Genomic DNA, 20,913 nt, shown 5'->3' on the forward strand with positions numbered 1-20,913 from the left:
ATCCAAGGAGTAGGATCCCTTCCTGAGAAAGTTTGTCTACAAGAGGTACAAATCATTTACATAACGTGCCTGCCTGAAAAAAGTTACTTTCACAGGAGTACCAGAGGCAAGTCTAGGGGTAACACCTTTAAAATGTAGTATTTCTAATTTGCAGATAAAGGGGGGAAAAAGTGTTTCATGGCAACTTATGCCTCATAGCTATGCTTCAAAGGACAGAAACCAACCTTTAGTGTCATATAAGTCTCCCACGACCTTTATCTCTTTGTCTAATACCGTGTGTTCATTCTTGGAATATATATATACGCACACGCACACTAAAGTGTGCTTAAAGGATTAAATTCTGTGGACTTGAGATAATGAAACTGTAAATAAGCCAGGACACCTCAAATTTAGTAGATAGACATTATCAGAGCCTCAAAGTCAGCAAAATGTGCAAAAGAAAACACACAAAAACACTCCAGAATTCTCTTACACTTAGCTTAGAAATTGGCTCTGAAGAATCCCACCGATTGTTAAAGGTTTTTGTAATAAAGAGGAAAGTTCTAGTTGCAAAATGGTTTCATCTTAAGTGCAGAACATTTGAGACCCTCGGCCACCCAATCCTCTCTGCAAAGACATTTATGGATCCCATTTCAACAGCCTGACCTCCAGGAATCACATTATCCACGTTCACCTATCATCTTCTGGGTTTGAATGCACTGCTGCATTCACTGGGTGAGTGATACAGGGCCAATAGAATGACTTCAATACAAGTTTATGGAGATCATGAAGACTGTGTACATGTAAATGGAACTATTTCAAGTGTGGTTATGCTCAGAAAAGCAACTGAGCAAATACGGCTGCATCTTGAACAACAGATCATCTCCCTAGGGTTGCTTCAAGCCTGCTGATATAAAGGAGACAAGGTGCAACTGCCTGCATCACCTGGGGTCACTGCATCCCCAGAGAACAAAAACCAAAATCCAAACAGACCAGGGGACTGGGACAAACCATTGTGATACTGAGGTTTTTCAAGGATGTTATTGATGTTCTGTGCTAAGGACTTATCTATCCATTTAAATGAAAATGGCAGCATGGTGGAGAATTAGAAGGCTGGAGAATATCATAGAGTCAGAGCAGAAATGTAGTAGGAAGAGATATAGAGCGATGAGAGGCAGGTCACCACGGGAAGCAGTATGCAAGTAGAGTATAACATCAGGTTAAAATGGCAAACATTTTGCGGATAAACTCATATCCAATATGCAGACAAAATGTGCCTAAAGAAGATGAGCAATGGAGTGGCAGGGGCCATTCTGCTAAGGTGAAATGTGACATTCAAGTAAAGTGGGTGGATAAACAAATCGGTGGGATGCTGTGCAGACACTATTGGCAGTCCAGTTCCTGGAGGCTGAAGGTGGCAGTGCGCTCCTTCCTTTGGAGGTAGGGCCTTCTATAGGCTTCCCACAGGAAGTCCAGAGGTGATAGAGCTGGGCCACATGGGTAGAGACCATTGAAACTTTGGCTGTAATGAAACAGGAAGGAGACAGACTCCAGTCTTTCCTCTGGATCTCTATTCCCAGAAATTATATTCCTACACAGTCAGTACTGTGTGAGTCTGTTTCCTTTTTTACCTGTTCTCAAAATGTATTCTAACTTGCACTCCTGCAGTTGATTTCAGTGAGATGGCATATCCTTCTAAAGCAGAGGTGGCCAACCTGAGCTGGAGAAGGAGCCAGAATTTACCAACATACATTGCCAAAGAGCCACAATAATACGTCAGCAGCCCCCATCAGCTCCCTTCCTCCCCCCCCCAGCTCCCAGTGCCTCCCACACACCAGCAGCCCTGCCAGTCAGCGCCTCCCCCTCCCTCCCCACACCTCCCGATCAGCTGTTTCATGGCGTGCAGGAAGCTGGGGTGGGGGGGGAGGAGCGAGGGCATAGCAGGCTCAAGGGAGGAGGTGGGAAGGGGTGGAGTGGGGTAAGGGCCTGTGGCAGAGCCAGGGGTTGAGCAGTGAGCACCCCTCAGCACATGGGAAAGTTGGTGCCTGTAGCTTCAGCCCCGGAGTCAGTGCGTATACAAGGAGCCGCATATTAACTTCTGAAGAGCCGCACGTGGCTCCGGAGCCACAGGTTGGTCCCCCCCTGTTCTAAAGGGTCTAAGTTCATAGGATCTAGTTCTCCTCACATACTTCAGTGTTAGTCAGGGGGGCTTGCTTTGAACACAATGGAGCAACAGTGGTGTCAAAAAATCATGTGAGAGGAGAATCGTGCCCATCATTTTGTACAAGGCTCATGGTCTGTGACCTGCTGCTTATCACCCCTGACTCCATTGCCACTCTTTGCTACTTCCAGTTGGGTTCTGTTTCTATTTACCAACACCAAGCACTGCCAGGCTATTTCTGCAGTTTCAGTCTTATTGGCAGAGGCAGTACCCTAGACCACATTTCCTTCCTGGAGATGTGCCGCTTCTGGTCTCCCAAAGGGGCAGTCAGTTCTTTAATAAAAACCTCTTGTTGGACCCCAAAGCCAGTCTCTCTTCTCAGAGCAATGCTGGCATTGTCTCCTGAAAGCAGCCTGTTTGGACAGAATGGAATTTCCAAAGCTGCTGCTATTGTGTAAATTCCCTGCATGTGTTCCTTCCTTCCTACCCTTCTAATCTCTTTAGTCGTAACAAACACAGGTTTTGTTTCTAATTCTCTGCTGACTCAGTCATGGTTTTTTTAATCTAAAAAGCCTGCCCATCCTTTTAATATCCCTGATGGCCCTACGCAGGCAGAGTACTGCAGCAGCCTAACAAAACATGCCGCATGGTGGCTTTCCCACTGAGCCAAAAGATAGTTGTGTTCTCTGCTCCAGCCATGCTAACTAGCTGCTGTTAGCAACAGTTCATGGATTGTTTTATGGCAATAAACTATTGAATTCCATATACAATTATTATCTTCACACATGGCCAAGAGTGTTTCCTTTTTAAATATTTTCCATTCTCTTCCCACCTCTTTTTTTTCCCTCTTCTCCAGCACTTTGAGCCTACATTTTTTTAAAAACATTTCCTCATTTCTGATAATTTCTCTCTTTCCTCCATTTGCTTTGGCTGTGATTAATTCAATAGGTCAGCCCTCGATTTCCCTCTATTATACCAATATCTCAATCAGTCTTCAATCATCTTTCTTCCAGATTTCAAGCATTATTACTGTGGTTTTTTTTTTTTCTTATTCCTCCAAATGCTGCCCGTCTCCCTTTTGTCACCCCCTTTCATCATGTATATCTTTTACATCACTGAAGTCTCACCTGACTTCTCTTCAGTTAGATGGTTGGGGGGCTGTGGTTTGCAAGACTGACTAAAAGATTCAACTAAAAGAAGCCCAGTCTCATTTTGTCAGTCAATTGCTAGATTTCCTATGCATGTGCCTGCCTAAGTCAGTATGTATGCCTTATTGTACTAGTAAGAGTCCCTGCAGTTCAATAGCTCATACAGATGGCATCCTGCTTTACAGTTCCTTGCCTGTATTTGTTGTTCTTTAAACCTCAGAAAGTTCAGCAGTTCATTTCAACCAAGTGCCTGAATTTGGAATATTTATTTTGATTCAGGAACACTTTGTTATCAATCTGTTTGAATTAAGCAGTCACAGGAAAACCGATGCCCCTCAAGTTATGGGCTGCAAACTTATAAGATATAAACAATGTTGAGAATTCTCCGCACCCAGATGTATAAGAAGATTGATCATAGTGGAATAAAATAAATGTATAGAGAATTGCTTGGATGACAGTCAGATGCTATCTTGGGGTATAATGAGGTAGGTGCTTAATGAAAATGAGCGTGGTGCATATGTGTAGTCAGTTTCCGTTTATCTCCAGTCTTTCCTGTCCTATGTTAAGCATCCAGTATGATGACCAATTCCATTGGAAATTCCACATATGTGCTCTAATGTGGGAGGAAGGAGAGATGTAACTAACCACCACATAGGCACTTCAGATTTCGCCATTAATAAGTAAACCTTTTTGATAGCACTGTAAATAGTTTGGAGAGTGAAATGTCAAACCAGCTCAGAGGGAGCAGTTTGAGGACATTGTGGAATTGGTTGCTAAATCAAACTCATTTATGAGCGTGAGTTTATAGGTATTCGGAAAGTTAAACAGTTCACTAACAAGATGCAAATGATTGCACAGCAGTTGGATTGCACAGCTTGTAAATATAAGGTGACCACTTTGGAATGATATGTATTGTATTTAGGGGAAATGTTTTGCTAATGAGTTCCAAGCAGAAAAGAGATCATTTTTGGAATACACAAACTTTCTGCAACTGACTCTTGTCCCGCAGTGAAAATACACACAATTGAAGGCAATGATGAAATGCTGGGTATGTCTACACTGCTGCCTCCCACCTCGCAGGGCCCTAGGGCCCAGGCTACAGTCCAAGCCTGCGTGTCTACACTGCAATTAAACAGCCCGTTCTCCTGAGCCCGGTGAGCTCGAGTCAGCTGGCACAAGCCAGCTGGGGGAGGTTAATTGCAGTGTAGTTATGCCCCCTATGGGACTGATTCTTAACTGCCTTGCACCTTGTATAGTCATTTACACTCATGCAAAAGGGGTTTAAAATGCTGCCGTTCAGATATGGTATCTTATTACTCCCACTGTGCAGTGGGGGAAGGAAGAAATGAGCCAAGGTATTTAGACTCTCTCCAATTGCACTAACCAATTTATTTGAGCATGAGCTTTCGTGAGCTACAGCTCACTTCATCAGATGTTTACCGTGGAAACTGCAGCAGACTTTATATACACACAGAGAATATGAAACTGGATTTGTGCTGGAAATGGCCCACCTGTTGATGACTTTAGATAAGCTATTACCAGCAGGACAGTGGGGTGGGAGGAGGTATTGTTTCATATTCTCTGTGTGTATATAAAGTCTGCTGCAGTTTCCACGGTAAACATCTGATGAAGTGAGCTGTAGCTCACGAAAGCTCATGCTCAAATAAATTGGTTAGTCTCTAAGGTGCCACAAGTACTCCTTTTCTTTTTGCGAATACAGACTAACACGGCTGTTCCTCTGAAACCTCCAATTGCACTGGGGCCTCTCCTATGAACTGTCTGTTTAATAATTGAACTGGAATTCCTAAAACTGCATCCCTTGCCTCAGTTATGTGGCTCCTTAGGAAACAAAAATACAGCTTCCAGGAGCCCAATGTCTTCATTAACTCATGGTAATTGGTTTTGCTTAATTCAATTAAAGGGGCAATGTGAAGTCTCCTTTTGCTCACATCACATGTTTTCATGGGCTTGCCAACAAAAGCAAAGGGCCTAATGCTACTTCCATTGAAATTGTTACCAAATCAATAACAAAACTCCCATTGACTTGGATAGGAATCCTGCTCTCGTTAAAGGTGCAGCCTACAGGTGCAACCTCATTGACATCAATGAGATTCTATGTGACCAGGCTAGGTGGCAGAATGGGGATCTAAATTAACACATAATTTCAATACCTGCTTACAGGTGCGATTTTTAATTAGAGTTAAAATGAGCAGAAACAAAGACCGATGAGAAGTTTGTTACCTAAACTATTTCCAAAGAACCTGGAAGACTTGTTGGTGTGAAATACACCATACAATTTAGATTTGATTAACAGTCTCAGCTCGGAAGCAATCCAGAAAACTGAGGTGAGCTGCAACTTGAAATGACGCCCAAGAATAATGGCAGCTTCTCCTGGTTAATTTTTACAAGACAGGGGAAATTCAAACAGCAGCTGTCTGACTGTATCTGGCTGATTTAAAATCGTTAAGAAGCAGTGAGTTTTCAGTCCCATCACTGCCATCCTATCCTCCTTCATCAGCACAATTGTTCAGTCAAAAAATAATTGAATACAAATTTTAGAAGAATGTCCAGTTAATCAAAATACAGAATACTGCAGCATCACCAGCACAATGCTGTAATTCACCATTGTAATGTTTAATTCTGACACTTCATCCTCAAGACAGAAAGATTAACAAGAAGAGAAAATGGGTTATTACCATGACAAAGATTTTGACAGCACAGGGAAAGTGGCATATTATTAACCTGTTGTCAGGGCAGTGTTCAGATAGTGAACTGGTGTTAGTCCCCTAATAATTATACTCTACATTCTGCATGATTTCCCTTTCCCTTTCCCATACATCAGATAATAGTACCTGAATAATCAGGAACACAAATTTAGTCGTGCAGCTTGCACAAACTATTAAAGCATCAGTGTAAGCATAGTTGAAATAAATGGAAAAATGCAGATATTTCAGGAAAGGATCTCTTAATTATTTTTCCAAAAGAAGTCCTGTTTATAGGTACAGCATCCAGTTAATAGGAAGAGGATCAGTTCTCAAGAAAGTACAGTTTAGTGCTTTTTCTTGATATGAAAAGAAACAGTTTATTCACTTAATCTTCAATTTGGCTTCATTTCAGAACTCAGCCCTTCCAGGTTGAAGTCCATTGAGATAAATGCCTATCAAGTGGTAAGTTATCACATATTAACATAGAACATAGTTTTTGATTTTTAAGGGGTAGTCAATTTGAGCTGTAGTTTGAGGGTATATTCAAGGGACTGTTCAGTCTGGGATCAGGTTACTTTCATTTCCCCCATAAATAGCATTCTAAAATCTATATTATTTATTTATTCTTGGAGGCAAAATGTTGGCGCATGTAGATGTGCGTGTGACTAGATCAGTGTATAAGCACTCGGGGAATAAGTTACATTAACAGAAATTTCTTGGTAAAGAAATATATTTATTTCACAAGACAATAGAGGTTCCTATAAATAGAGATCTGTTTGCTGTTGAGATCTAAGGGAGTCCCAGAAAGATCATCAGTTCTGGTCACATTTTAGCTTGTTCTATACCTACTAGTGATCTGTACTTCAGAAACTGCTACAACTGTTAGGTGTCATTTTCACTATTTCATTTAGCCTATGATGCTGTTTTCCAGAACAAGGCAATAATGAGATATATTCATCCCTGAAGTCATACCATTTAACTGTAAGATTAACTGGGCCCAGCATGTCTGGCTACATGAATCAGCTGGGCTCTCAAACGAACAAACAAAAACAACTTAGGACAAAACTCTGGGGACCTTGCCGCTATAATTTTAATTGCTGTAACCCATTCCCTGAAGCCTACATTTAAATTCACTCAGCTTGTATATTATATCCCTTCTCCCCAACAGTTGTCTGTATGGTCTGTTTAATTGCCAGTTTTTTGAGGCAGGCACTGTCTTTTAATCTGGTTGTACAGTTATTTATACAATGGGGTCCTGATCGTGGTTGGGGTCCCTAGGCCCCACCTGACTATAAATAAAAATAATAAATAATAATAAAATGCATTCTCATGTATGTTCATATGAGATTCTCCCTCTCAAACAATCAGCCAAATAACCCAGATTAATTATTCTGAAAAACAGGGGAGCTATATGTCCAGTGACCTAGGAAACATTTTACAGTTAGGTATCTGGAAAAACAGTCATAGTAAGCCTCCTCCTAGAGAGGAAAGAGTTAACCAGGATCAACCCATAAACATGTCTAAAGAAGAGAGATGATTCTTTGGTGGTGGCTTTGCAATGAGGAGGAAGAGCTATTATATTATAACTACGTACAAGGTCTAATTATAGTTGTATATTTAGATGGTAGGCTCTTTGGAGTAGTCTGGAGCTACGTCTACACCACCAGGTAGGGGTGTGAGTCCCCTGCTTGTGCGCACATGCTCACGTTAGCGCTCATTGAGCTAGCACAAGTACAAGTAGCAGTGTAGCGGCGGTAGCGTGGGTAACGGCCGTGAAGCTGTGCCAAGTACGAAACCATCTGAAACCGGTGTGTACTTGGCATAGCTCAGCCATGCCTCCGCTGCTGCTACCCAGGCTGCTGCAGCTACACGGCTATTTATACTGGCCCTGGCTCAATGAGAGCTAAGAGGAGTATGTGTACACAGAGGGGGAACTGTACCCCTTGTGTGTTTATGCAGTGCCTAGCACAATGAGGCCCTGATCTTAGTTGGGATTTCTAATCACTACTGCAATAGTGCTGTTGTTTATAATGACAGTTGCAGGTAGGCCTTTTTGTTTGTTTGTTTGTTTAAACTTTTCTTCTTCTTCTGCAAACAAAAGGGAAAGAGAAGGAAGTTCTAATAACTTGTGAAAGCTTCTGTGAAAATAGTGAGCTATTATTTTCATGGATTATAAGAGAGGAGTGCATCGTAGACAGATCAAGAGACAAGTTTTCTCGGGGCAATGGGCCTAGCATAGAGCTGCCACCTTCCCACTGATATCATGGTGTTCTTTCCTAGGCAGGAGGGCTCAGACCGAGCTACTAGATGATACACTGGCTGAATATGCTGAGGCTGAACCCTAAAAGATATTGCTCCACCATCATGATGCCTTGCCCTGTAATTGCATCGGCTTGGATGCCTGGTATTAGGGTTCCATTCGATGTAACTAGGAGCATTGTTTTCCTTGTATCAGTTTTAAATGGCACTGCAGTGCAATATACCTAAATCTGTGTTCTTTTGGAAACAGCAACAGCTGATAGTGTTCTCATTCACTGTTACAGTCTTAACATTAAGGCAATAATCTCAGCCTTAATAGTCAGAAATAGCTTTGAATTAAACAGTAAGAAGAATGAAAGAGATCCAACTATTACAACACCTTTTTCCAATTTACTTTAGCCAGAAAGAAGAGAAAGATTAACTAGAGATAAATAACAGTAACGATTGTGCAATTGTCTTTATATATCACATGGATTAGACTACCCATAATTCCATCAGCGCCATACATAGCCCCATCAGCATATAGCACCATAGATGACTATGAGTGGCGAGGAGTGAAAAGTGTGTAAAGTTCTTACAGAAAACCACCCTACTACCAATTTCACAGATCTGCAAAATACATGAGGTAACAGTTTTACTTTTTAATGCTTATCCTCAGCGTATGAAGTAAATATGGACCAGAAACAATATTATCTATTCATAAATGTAGGTATAGCCATAAGTGAATTTACAAAGATTAATGACAGATTGTGCTTCATTCTTGCATGCATGCTTTGACTGTCAGTGAAATATTTAACAATGCTGACATTTAAATAATCATAATTAGGCTTCAGAGGGAACATCTTATTCAGATGAATAGGACAGTTCATACCTCTCAGCTATCACTTCGATATGTGATGCCTGTCAGTGTCTGAAGACATCTCTGCATCAGCTACACATGTTCACGATTTTGAAGGTTCATTTCAAACTAGAAGGACTAGACACTTAAAAAAAATCTTAGATTCTGGAACAAGAAACAATAGTCTCCCCCCCCCCCCGCCCCCAAAAAAGGGAACCCCAGTTTATCAAGCTGGTTTGTGTCAGCCCAAATTCACCTCAGGTGAAGGCTCTCCACATGTATCAAACATTCAAGAGCAAGGATGGCCTAGTGGCTAGAGAGCCTGTGACTTGGAATACCAGCCTTCAGTTCGCTGCTCACAGGTTTCCCCTGTGATCTTGGGCAAGTCACTGAGGCTTTCTGTGCCTCAGCCCCTTGTTCCCCTTGAGGTAGGGAAATATAATAATATTTCCCTACCTCATATAGGTGTTGTAAAGACAAATACATTAAAGATACCATTAGGGCCAGATAGCTACCTTAGATAGACTTGGTTCTCCTCTCCTGCACTAATGTAAGTCAGAAATGGTGAAAGAGTGAGGAGAATCAAACCCAATATTGTATCCAACTTCAGTGGTAGCATTCCGTATTAGAATAGAGGCAAATGATGGCAATCCATTGTAATTCTTTAAGAGAGCACCATTATACGTGTGAGAGTTCTCACAAGGGGACTCAGAGGAGAAGTATCATCTGGTAAAAACAGATGCATCTTTTAAAAAATTAGACCTATGTAAAGTTGATTAAATGAATTGCCTTGACGCAGCAATGATCTGTTGCACCATCATGCTGAGTCATGATTCACCAACCCATGATGCTGTGAAATTCTCAGTGTACTGGACAAAAGCTGGTTGTTACCTGCAACCCAGCACCTGATGAGGAAGCACTAAGTGTCTAATCCTACATGTGTGTGTATACATAGAGAAGTTACTCTTAATTGCCATTAACCGCAGTACATATGGTGAGAATCCAACTGTGGGGCAATAGGAAAGTAGCTCTCCTCAGCCCTGGTTAGTTATTCCACTCTCAAAGTAGTGTGCAAAGTTGTTGGAACTACCCCCCACAAGAAGTGTCCCTTTGAAATCCACCATTAGAACTTAGCCATGGGCAGCAAAGCTGTCTGGAAATCAGATGGTTGGTTGTTGTTTTCCCTGGATATTCAGTTTATATAGTATGCGCAGCTGAAAACTATTATACTTGATTTAAAGTGACAATTGATAACAAGTTGAATCCAGACTATTATTGAACATAATTATTCAACAGAAGCCATCCTGAATCAATTAATCATACACTGAATGCTTATTTAGTGAAACTCCAACTCTTGGGGGGGAAAAATTCACATTTCTGATTAATAGATTGTTATACAGCTTAGTTTACAATTTGTTGCACAGCAATACTTTCATCAAACTCACTGAAGAAGTGTTATGTCTTCCTCCATTAGCAGCACATTAAAATGGTTCCATTTGTTTCAAATGAAAGTGAGACATTTGCAGGGGGAAACAAAACAGATTTGTTTTAATAAACATAGACACAACTGTGAAGTTCTTTCCAGTGACACTCACTCTTCGTCCAGTATAAGGCTATGGCAGGCTGCTCTCATATGTACCAGGGACAGTATCATAACTTATTTTTATAATGTTGACCCTTTTCGACCTAATCTAAGTTCAGGGCCTAAGGATGTTCCAGTTGGAAGCAGAAATGGATGGAGTCTGGTATTTTCTTTGATGCAGTCTTGATTAGGACTTTGTACATTCCTTGTAAATACTTCTCTGAATGCAGGCGGGACCAAGAACTGTTAGGAATCAGGGCCTGCTGCAGAGCCAGGCTCCGTGCAACGTAGCTCTCACAGCTGGCCTGTAGGAGACTGCCAGCTTGACTGCATCCCCTGTTCGCTGGAAGAATCAGCAGGGCGGCTCTAAAGCCCAGCAGCCGCTCGAAGCGTTCAGCCACAGTTGTAGCTCCTTGTTTGTTCCCAGCCCTGCCCCGCCTGGCCCCACACCAGGTAACTCAGCTCTGGCCCTCAGTTCTGATTCCTGGCTTCTGGCTCTGGCATCTCGCCTCTGACTCCAGCTCTGACCCTGCGCTCCAATTCCTGACTACTAACTCCTGCTGTAACCCCTGGGCATGGCTCCTTCACTGACGTAGTCCTGCAAGCTTCATCTCCAGCTGCTACCTTTCCTTCCTGACCAGTTCAATGGCAATCGAAGCAAATTTCCGGGGTTCCTAAATCAGGGTTGGCTTCTATTTCTGCTACACCCGCAGTCGTATCTCACTGACCAAGCCTCAGCAGGACTGACTATCAGCCTGCTTACTCGGGAGACCCTAGCTCAGGTGTCTCCACGCCAGGAAAATCAGGCCCACTTCTGGGACAATTTGACGACTTTGTTCAAGCTCTGGTGACGATCTTCAGGGCGTGCAGCCAAAACTGCCCTTCCTGTGCTGTGGCAGGGATGCCTGCCAGTTGCTAAATATGCAGCTGCGTGCCAGCGCATGGTAGTAGATACGGAATGGAACGAGGCTGCCCAGCATTATCATTTGTGGCTCAGCCTTAATGATGATACTAAAGATGAACTGGCATGGGTGGAAGCCCCATCTGGCCTGGTCGCCTCAGTTGACCGATGCATCCAGATCACTGACTGCCTGACCAAACACCGCCAAGGACAAAGATGTTTCTGCCAACTTCCCCCAGCCCAGCGGGCTCTGTCCCCAAACCCTCCTGTCACCAGTCCCTTCTCTGTCACTGGAACCCATTCAAGTTGATCAGGTCTAGCCCCACCTTTCTGACATGGAGAAGAATCAACACCAGGCATCAGGCTTATGCCTATACTGCAGGGCACAAGAAAGCTTTGCATCAAGCTGCCCTGCCAAGGTCCAATCTGCGCCCTGGTAGGTAAACATGAAACCCTAACCCCAATCATGGGATCACAGCTGGTTTGGTGCCCTTCCCCTTTCCCCAGCAGCCCACACCAACACATCTCCAATTCCCCCTCTCTGGCTCTGGCACCCTTTGGTGCCTGAATCAACCCAGAGGGGCTGGTGGACTCAGGTGCCTCAGGCAATTTCATAGATCTGGCATTCACCCGAGCACACAAGACACCCACCCAGCATAAGCCGCCCCCCAGATTAGTGGAGTCCATAAATGGGTCACTCATTTTCTCAGGGCCAGTCATCCACCAGATGACTCCCTTAGAGGTCATGACCCTCTGAGTCACTGAGAAACCCTTCCGTTTGGGCAAATTTGTTCACCAACTCAAAAGGTCTCTCTTTCTAGCTTTATCCAGGTTCACACTCTTCACAGGCTACTGCTTGGTTCTCTTGCTTTTTGCCTCTCCTCTCTCTCTCTCCGTGTCCATTCTCAGTTTCTGTATGTTCTCTCTTTACACACACACACACACACACACACACACACACACACACACTCTTCTACCCAAAACAATATTAATCCAAAAGCTCCTGGGCATGATGCAGCTGCACTGCTATAGCACTTTAATGAAGATGTTCTACACCGAGGGGAGAGAGCTCTCCCGTCATCGGTGTAGTTAATCCACCTCCCCCAAAGGCTTGCTGTCTCTGGCAGTAGGCTAATACCTAAAGCCAGTTGAAGACTTTGCTAATCTGCTTGGTGCAGATAGCTATGAAACGCTGGAAAACTTTGTGCACTGCTCCTTTAACTATCTAAGCTCCACTGTCTTCCACCCTGTGTATTCAGTTACACCTGTGCAGAAAGTGAAACTTGGGTGTTGAATTCTGTTAACTGTGTCTTACACCTGGTTTGCACAAATGTAGGTGGCTACAAAGTGCATAGTTGCAGAAAACTTTGCCTGAGTGCAAAGAACAGCAATTTCGTTCTGACTATTGCTGAAGCTTGTAACAGAACAGGCACAAGGTGCACGCTGCTCTCCAAGGGAGGCTTTACATTTGTTCTCTCTTGTTGTTTTCCAATATTGGAAAACTATCTGGCTAATCTTTAATTTAAATCTCCTTGGTTTTTTGTGAATGGGAAAAGTGCTCTGGGTTTTTTATTTCTTTAAGGTGACCTGCGGAAAAGAGGAAATGGGGATTGCACCCAACTTTGCTTCTTTGTGATGTACATGGGTAAAATATCCGTCTCCCATGTAAAGCAGTATCTTTCCTCTAAGGGATAGGCCTTGGTCTCTAGAAGGTTTTACAATATGTAAATATTTGTTTAAAATGTATTTTAATAATAGCAGTGTGATGCTGATAAATTAGATGCTACATACACCTTGAATTACCCAGTGTTGTAAAAATTAATTGGAACTTACTGGAATTCTCATTCTGTTTCCTTTGTTGGCTTACACAGAATATAAGCAAACATTGTTTTCATGGTTTTGATTCTATATTAGAAATTCTATTATTCTGTATTTCATATCTACAATAAAATCTGATACTGCAGTGATGGGAGCCATATAAGCACCTAGATAGATGATAAAAATGTTGTTAGTGAGTCCTTCAGGGGGTGCTTTCTGAGAGAAGGCACTTAATCTAAAGAGCACGGGGTTGTTAACTTTTACTAGATAGCGTATGTAATACTCTAGTTTATTATTCTATTGTTCAGTGCTGAAGTTGACGTGCTGTTTAAGTATTTTTCCCCCTAAATCCATGGAGTTCAAAACAAAATACCCCAGCCTCTGTCTCAGTTTTCTGTTCTGTAAGATGGTATAGTAAACAGATCTAACTCATCAAGAGTTTAATGAGAACTAAGCAGTATGCAAAGCACACGAAGAGCTATAAATGGAAAGCAATTATATATAATAAAAGTTACTATTTTTTAAAATCAATAACTGATTTGTTCCCTAGCACAGTTACAATGCTATTGTTGCATAAACTGAATTTTACTTGCAACATTACACTATTATTGCACCTGGCAATACCTAAGCACTCTAATTGCATTTATATGCACTGTGGAAATTTTCAGACAATGCATCAGGAAACATTTTACAACAGAAATGTATCCTTACCAAAGGAATCTGTGTGTAAAATATTTGGGACAACATCCAACTCTTATTAGTCTGACACTGAATCAAGGCCATGAACGGGAAAAAATACACAGACCAGCCAAATTTAAAAAATGAAATAAAATAAAAGTTGACTCCACAAAGAATAAACACAATGCTTTATAGTTTTTACAGCACCCAAAAGCATGCTTAGATGCCTTACATCACCTATCAATACACATGGACACTACCCTGTGGACATGAAAAATAGACATATCATACAGTAAGGAAAAGAACTGGGACAGTACAGCGGTGGCTGTAAGTCGACCTAACATAGGTCAACTTAGGGTATGTCTACACTATGGAATAAGGTCGAATTTATAGAAGTCAGTTTTTTAGAAATCGGTTTTATATATTCGAGTGTGTGTGTCCCCACAGAAAATGCTCTAAGTGCATTAAGTGCAGTAACTTGGCGGAGTGCTTCATAGAATATAAGAATCATAGAATATAAGGGTTGGAAGGGACCCCAGAAGGTCATCTAGTCCAACCCCACAGTACCGAGGCTAGAGTCGACTTCCGGAGCATTGCACTGTGGATAGCTATCCCACAGTTCCCGCAGTCTCCGCTGCCCATTGGAATTCTGGGTTGAGATCCCAATGCCTGATGGGGCTAAAACATTGTCGCGGGTGGTTCTGGGTACATATCATCAGGCCCCCCTTCCCTCCCTCCCTCCGTGAAAGCAAGGGGAGACAATCGTTTCGCACCTTTTTTCCTGAGTTACCTGTGCAGACGCCATACCACGGCAAGCATGGAGCCCGCTCAGGTAACGGTCACCGTATGTCTCCTGGGTGCTGGCAGACGCGGTATGGCATTGCTACACAGTAGCAGCAACCCATTGCTTTCTGGCAGCAGACGGTGCAGAACGACTGGTAGCCATCCTCGTCGTATCCGAGGTGCTCCTGGCCACGTCGGCTGGGAGCGCCTGGGCAGACATGGGCGCAGGGACTAAATTTGGAGTGACTTGACCAGGTCATTCTCTTTAGTCCTGCAGTCAGTCCTACTGAACCGTCTTATGGTGAGCAGGCAGGCGGTACGGATTGCTAGCAGTCGTACTGTACCATCTTCTGCTGGGCAGGCAAGAGATGAGGATGGCTAGCAGTCGTATTGCACCATCTTCTGCCAGGCAGGCAAGAGATGAGGATGGCTAGCAGTCGTACTGTACCATCTTCTGCCGAGCAGCCATGAAATGTGGATGGCATGCAGTCCTTCTGCACCGTCTGCTGCCAGCCAAAGATGTAAAAGATAGATGGAGTGGATCAAAACAAGAAATAGGCCAGATTTGATTTGTACTCATTTGCCTCCTCCCCCGTCTAGGGGACTCATTCCTCTAGGTCACACTGCAGTCACTCACAGAGAAGGTGCAGCGAGGTAAATCTAGCCATGTATCAATCAGAGGCCAGGCTAACCTCCTTGTTCCAATAAGAACAATAACTTAGGTGCACCATTTCTTATTGGAACCCTCCATGAAGTCCTGCCTGAAATACTCCTTGATGTAAAGCCACCCCTTTTGTTGATTTTACTCCCTGAAGCCAACCCTGTAAGCAGTCGTCAGTCGCCCCTCCCTCCATCAGAGCAACGGCAGACAATCGTTCCGCGCCTTTTTTCTGTGCGGACGCCACACCAAGGCAAGCATGGAGGCCGCTCAGCTCACTTTGGCAATTAGGAGCACATTAAACACCACACGCATTATCCAGCAGTATATGCAGCACCGGAGCCTGGCAAAGCGATACCGGGCGAGGAGGCGATGTCAGCGCGGTCACGTGAGTGATCAGGCCATGGACACAGATTTCTCTGAAAGCATGGGCCCTGCCAGTGCATGCATCATGGTGCTAATAGGGCAGGTTCATGCTGTGGAACGCCGATTCTGGGCTCGGGAAACAAGCACAGACTGGTGGGACCGCATAGTGTTGCAGGTCTGGGACGATTCCCAGTGGCTGCGAAACTTTCGCATGCGTAAGGGCACTTTCATGGAACTTTGTGACTTGCTTTCCCCTGCCCTGAGGCTCATGAATACCAAGATGAGAGCAGCCCCCACAGTTGAGAAGCGAGTGGCGATAGCCCTGTGGAAGCTTGCAACGCCAGACAGCTACCGGTCAGTTGGGAATCAATTTGGAGTGGGCAAATCTACTGTTGGGGCTGCTGTGATGCAAGTAGCCCACGCAATCAAAGATCTGCTGATATCAAGGGTAGTGACCCTGGGAAATGTGCAGCTCATAGTGGATGGCTTTGCTGCAATGGGACTCCCTAACTGTGGTGGGGCCATAGATGGAACCCATATCCCTATCTTGGCACCGGAGCACCAAGCCGCCGAGTACATAAACCGCAAGGGGTACTTTTCAATAGTGCTGCAAAATCTGGTGGATCACCAGGGACGTTTCACCAACATCAACGTGGGATGGCCGGGAAAGGTACATGACGCTCGCATCTTCAGGAACTCTGGTCTGTTTCAAAAGCTGCAGGAAGGGACTTTATTCCCAGACCAGAAAATAACTTTTGGGGATGTTGAAATACCTATATGTACCCTTGGGGACCCAGCCTACCCCTTAATGCTACGGCTCATGAAGCCGTACACAGGCATCCTGGACAGTAGTCAGGAGCTGTTCAACTACAGGCTGAGCAAGTGCAGAATGGTGGTAGAATGTGCATTTGGACGTTTAAAGGCTCGCTGGTGCAGTTTACTGACTCGCTTAGACCTCAGCGAAACCAATATTCCCACTGTTATTACTGCTTGCTGTGTGCTCCACAATATCTGTGAGAGTAAGGGGAAGACGTTTATAGCGGGGTGGGAGGTTGAGGCAAATCGCCTGGCTGCTGGTTACGCGCAGCCAGACACCAGGGCGGTTAGAAGAGCACAGGAGGGCGCGGTACGCATCAGAGAAGCTTTGAAAACCAGTTTCATGACTGGCCAGGCTACGGTGTGAAAGTTCTGTTTGTTTCTCCTTGATGAAACCCCCCACCCCTTGGTTCACTCTACTTCTCTGTAAGCTAACCACCTTCCCCTCCTCCCTTCGATCACTGCTTGCAGAGGCAATAAAGTCATTGTTGCTTCACATTCATGCATTCTTTATTCATTCATCACACAAATAGGGGGATGACTACCAAGGTAGCCCAGGAGGGGTGGTGGAGGAGGGAAGGAAAATGCCACACAGCACTTTAAAAGTTTACAACTTTAAAATTTATTGAATGCCAGCCTTCTGTTCTTTGGGCAATCCTCTGTGGCAGAGTGGCTGGTTGGCCGGTGGCCCCCCCACCGCGTTCTTGGGCGTCTGGGTGTGGAGGCTATGGAACTTGGGGAGGAGGGCGGTTGGTTACACAGGGGCTGTAGTGGCAGTCTGTGCTCCAGCTGCCTTTGCTGCAGCTCAACCATACACTGGAGCATACTGGTTTGGTCCTCCAGCAGCCTCAGCATTGAATCCTGCCTCCTCTCATCATGCTGCTGCCACATTTGAGCTTCAGCCCTGTCTTCAGCCCGCCACTTACTCTCTTCAGCCCGCCACCTCTCCTCCCGGTCATCTTGTGCTTTCCTGCACTCTGACATTATTTGCCTCCACGCATTCGTCTGTGCTCTGTCAGTGTGGGAGGACAGTATGAGCTCGGAGAACATTTCATCTCAAGTGCGTTTTTTTTTCTTTCTAAGCTTCACTAGCCTCTGGGAAGGAGAAGATCCTGTGATCATTGAAACACATGCAGCTGGTGGAGAAAAAAAAAGGGACAGCGGTATTTAAAAAGACACATTTTATAAAACAGTGGCTACACTCTTTCAGGGTAAACCTTGCTGTTAACATTACATACATAGCACATGTGCTTTCGTTACAAGGTCGCATTTTGCCTCCCACCACCGCGTGACTACCCCCTCAACCCTCCCCCCTCCCTGTGGCTAACAACGGGGAACATTTCTGTTTAGCCACAGGCAAACAGCCCAGCAGGAATGGGCTCCTCTGAGTGTCCCCTGAAGAAAAGCACTCTATTTCAACCAGGTGACCATGAATTATATCTCACTCTCCTGAGGATAACACAGAGAGATAAAGAACGGATGTTGTTTGAACGACAGCAAACATACACTGCAATGCTTTGTTGTACAATGATTCCCGAGTACATGTTACTGGCCTGGAGTGGTAAAGTGTCCTACCATGGAGGACGCAATAAGGCTGCCCTCCCCAGAAACCTTTTGCAAAGGCTTTGGGAGTACATCCAGGAGAACCGCGAATGCCAGGGCAAAGTAATCCTTTCACATGCTTGCTTTTAAACCATGTATAGTATTTTAAAAGGTACACTCACTGGAGGTCCCTTCTCCGTCTGCTGGGTCCAGGAGGCAGCCTTGGGTGGGTTGGGCGGGTACTGGCTCCAGGTCCAGGGTGAGAAACAGTTCCTGGCTGTCGGGAAAACCGGTTTCTCCGCTTGCTTGCTGTGAGCTATCTACAACCTCCTCCTCATCATCATCATCTTCTTCGTCCCCAAAACCTGCTTCCGTATTGCCTCCATCTCCATTGAAGGAGTCAAACAACATGGCTGGGGTAGTGGTGGCTGAACCCCCTAAAATGGCATGCAGCTCATCATAGAAGCGGCATGTTTGGGGCTCTGACCCGGAGCGGCCGTTCGCCTCTCTGGTTTTCTGGTAGGCTTGCCTCAGCTCCTTCAGTTTCACGCGGCACTGCTTCGGGTCCCTGTTATGACCTCTGTCCTTCATGCCCTGGGAGATTTTGACAAAGGTTTTGGCATTTCGAAAACTGGAACGGAGTTCTGATATCATGGATTCCTCTCCCCAAACAGCGATCAGATCCCGTACCTCCCGTTCGGTCCATGCTGGAGCTCTTTTGTGATTCTGGGACTCCATCATGGTCACCTCTGCTGATGAGCTCTGCATGGTCACCTGCAGCTTGCCACGCTGGCCAAACAGGAAATGAGATTCAAAAGTTCGCGGTTCTTTTCCTGTCTACCTGGCCAGTGCATCTGAGTTGAGAGTGCTGTCCAGAGCGGTCACAATGGAGCACTCTGGTATAGCTCCCGGAGGCAATACCGTCGAATTGTGTCCACAGTACCCCAAATTCGAGCCGGCAAGGCCGATTTAAGCGCTAATCCACTTGTCAGGGGTGGAGTAAGGAAATCGATTTTAAGAGCCCTTTAAGTCGAAATAAAGGGCTTCATCGTGTGGACGGTTGCAGGTTTACATCGATTTAATGCTGCTAAATTCGACCTAAAGTCCTAGTGTAGACCAGGGATTAAGTTTATAGTGTAGACATGCCCTGAATAACTGCAATTTCCTTTCCCAGTTCTTTTCCTTACTGTTTGATATGCCTATTTTTCATGTCCACACTGCCCTCCTTCTGTCGGTAATGCGCGTCCGCATCAGGAGCGCTTCCATCCACTTAAGAGGGGCAGTTTGTGGGGCGGAGAGCCGGGCATCTCAGCTCTGTATCCTGCTCCCTGCCAGTAACCCAGCTGCCACCACCCCTTGGCGTCCTGCTCCCTGCTGGGAATGGGGCAGCTGCACTGGCTTCTCAGCTCTCCGTTTCCCACTGGGAACAGGGCAGCCAACCCGACTCAGGGCTTGAAGCTCCCCACTGGGCACAGCAATGCTCCCAGTGGGGAGCTGAGAGCCTGGACAGCAGCGAGGTTGGGAGTGGGGACCCAGGACCCCAGGGAGGAAGCAGGGCTACTGGCTGGGTGGGAGCCTGGGTGGCAGCCTGGCTTGGAGTGGAGACCAGGCAGCAGCTCAGCTGGGAGCTGGCTTTCTTGTCAATTTCACGGCTCCAATGGAGTCATGACATTGACAAGAATGACAGCCAATAGATGTAAGTAATGGAGTGTCTGAAGGGACATGGCATCACCCTAACTACCTATGCCTCTCATGGAGGTGGTGGAGTTATGTCAGTATAGTAGGGCACTTACATTGGCAGGAGCAAGGCTGTAGTGTGTACATTGACATAATTAGGTCAACATAAGGCAATTTATGTTGACCTAACATTTTAGTGTAGACCAGGCCTAAATTAAGAGTACTCAGAGAGGCAAAGTGGGTGAGCTAATACTTTTATTGGACCAACTGCTTTTGGTGAGAAACAAGCTTTCAAGCCACACGGAGCTCTTCTTCAGGTCTGGGGAAAGTACTCAGAGTGTCACAGCTGAATACATGATTGAACAGACAGTTTAGCCTAAGTAATTAGCACATATTCTAAAAAAAGAAAAGGAGGACTTGTGGCACCTTCAAGACTAACAAATGTATTTGAGCATAAGCTTTCGTGAGCTACATCATCGGATGCATGCAGTGGAGCTTATGCTCAAATAAATTGGTTAGTCTCTAAGGTGCCACAAGTCCTCCTTTTCTTTTTGTGGATACAGACTAACACGGCTGCTACTCTGAAACCACATATTCTGAGGGACCATTCAAGGTGAAGTAGCTCATTAATACCCCTGTAGTCTCTCTAATATTCTGGGACCAAATGGCTACAACACTGTGTACAACATTAAGATTACTCATTCTAGGAGGTTGTACTTAACTGGTTGCCACATTTCATGGTAATTAGTCTAAAATGATGCCAATCAACTTTTTAGTCATCCAAAACTCTCTTATATTTGCTTTTGCAATTATAGTCAGTGTCTTTTTAAACTGACTATAAAAGCACAGGTTTACTGCTTTCTGCATCCTGGGAGTGGAGAATGCCATTTCCGATATTGCCACAGCTTGAGGAAAAGCCAGCCCCTATTTATACATAAATCTGCAATGCTGGCAAGTTTTAAAGTCTTTGTTGCTCAGTACTTGGCTTCAGTTTTTGGAAAT

The 20,913-nt window shown here is 44.7% G+C and overlaps 1 long non-coding RNA gene across 4 annotated transcripts in view; it reads left to right on the top strand.

Moving 5' to 3' along the window:
• Nucleotides 1-20,913, top strand: part of LOC125631890 (uncharacterized) — a 442,082-nt gene that overhangs the window by 367,462 nt on the left and 53,707 nt on the right. For all 4 annotated transcript variants that reach the window (XR_012667122.1, XR_012667121.1, XR_012667120.1 and 1 more), the window contains one exon: nucleotides 6,406-6,455. This is a non-coding gene — a long non-coding RNA (uncharacterized LOC125631890). The remainder of the gene's footprint in view (nucleotides 1-6,405; nucleotides 6,456-20,913) is intronic.

Source organism: Caretta caretta, chromosome 2 (assembly GCF_965140235.1).
Source record: "Caretta caretta isolate rCarCar2 chromosome 2, rCarCar1.hap1, whole genome shotgun sequence".
Taxonomy (NCBI): domain Eukaryota; kingdom Metazoa; phylum Chordata; order Testudines; family Cheloniidae; genus Caretta; species Caretta caretta.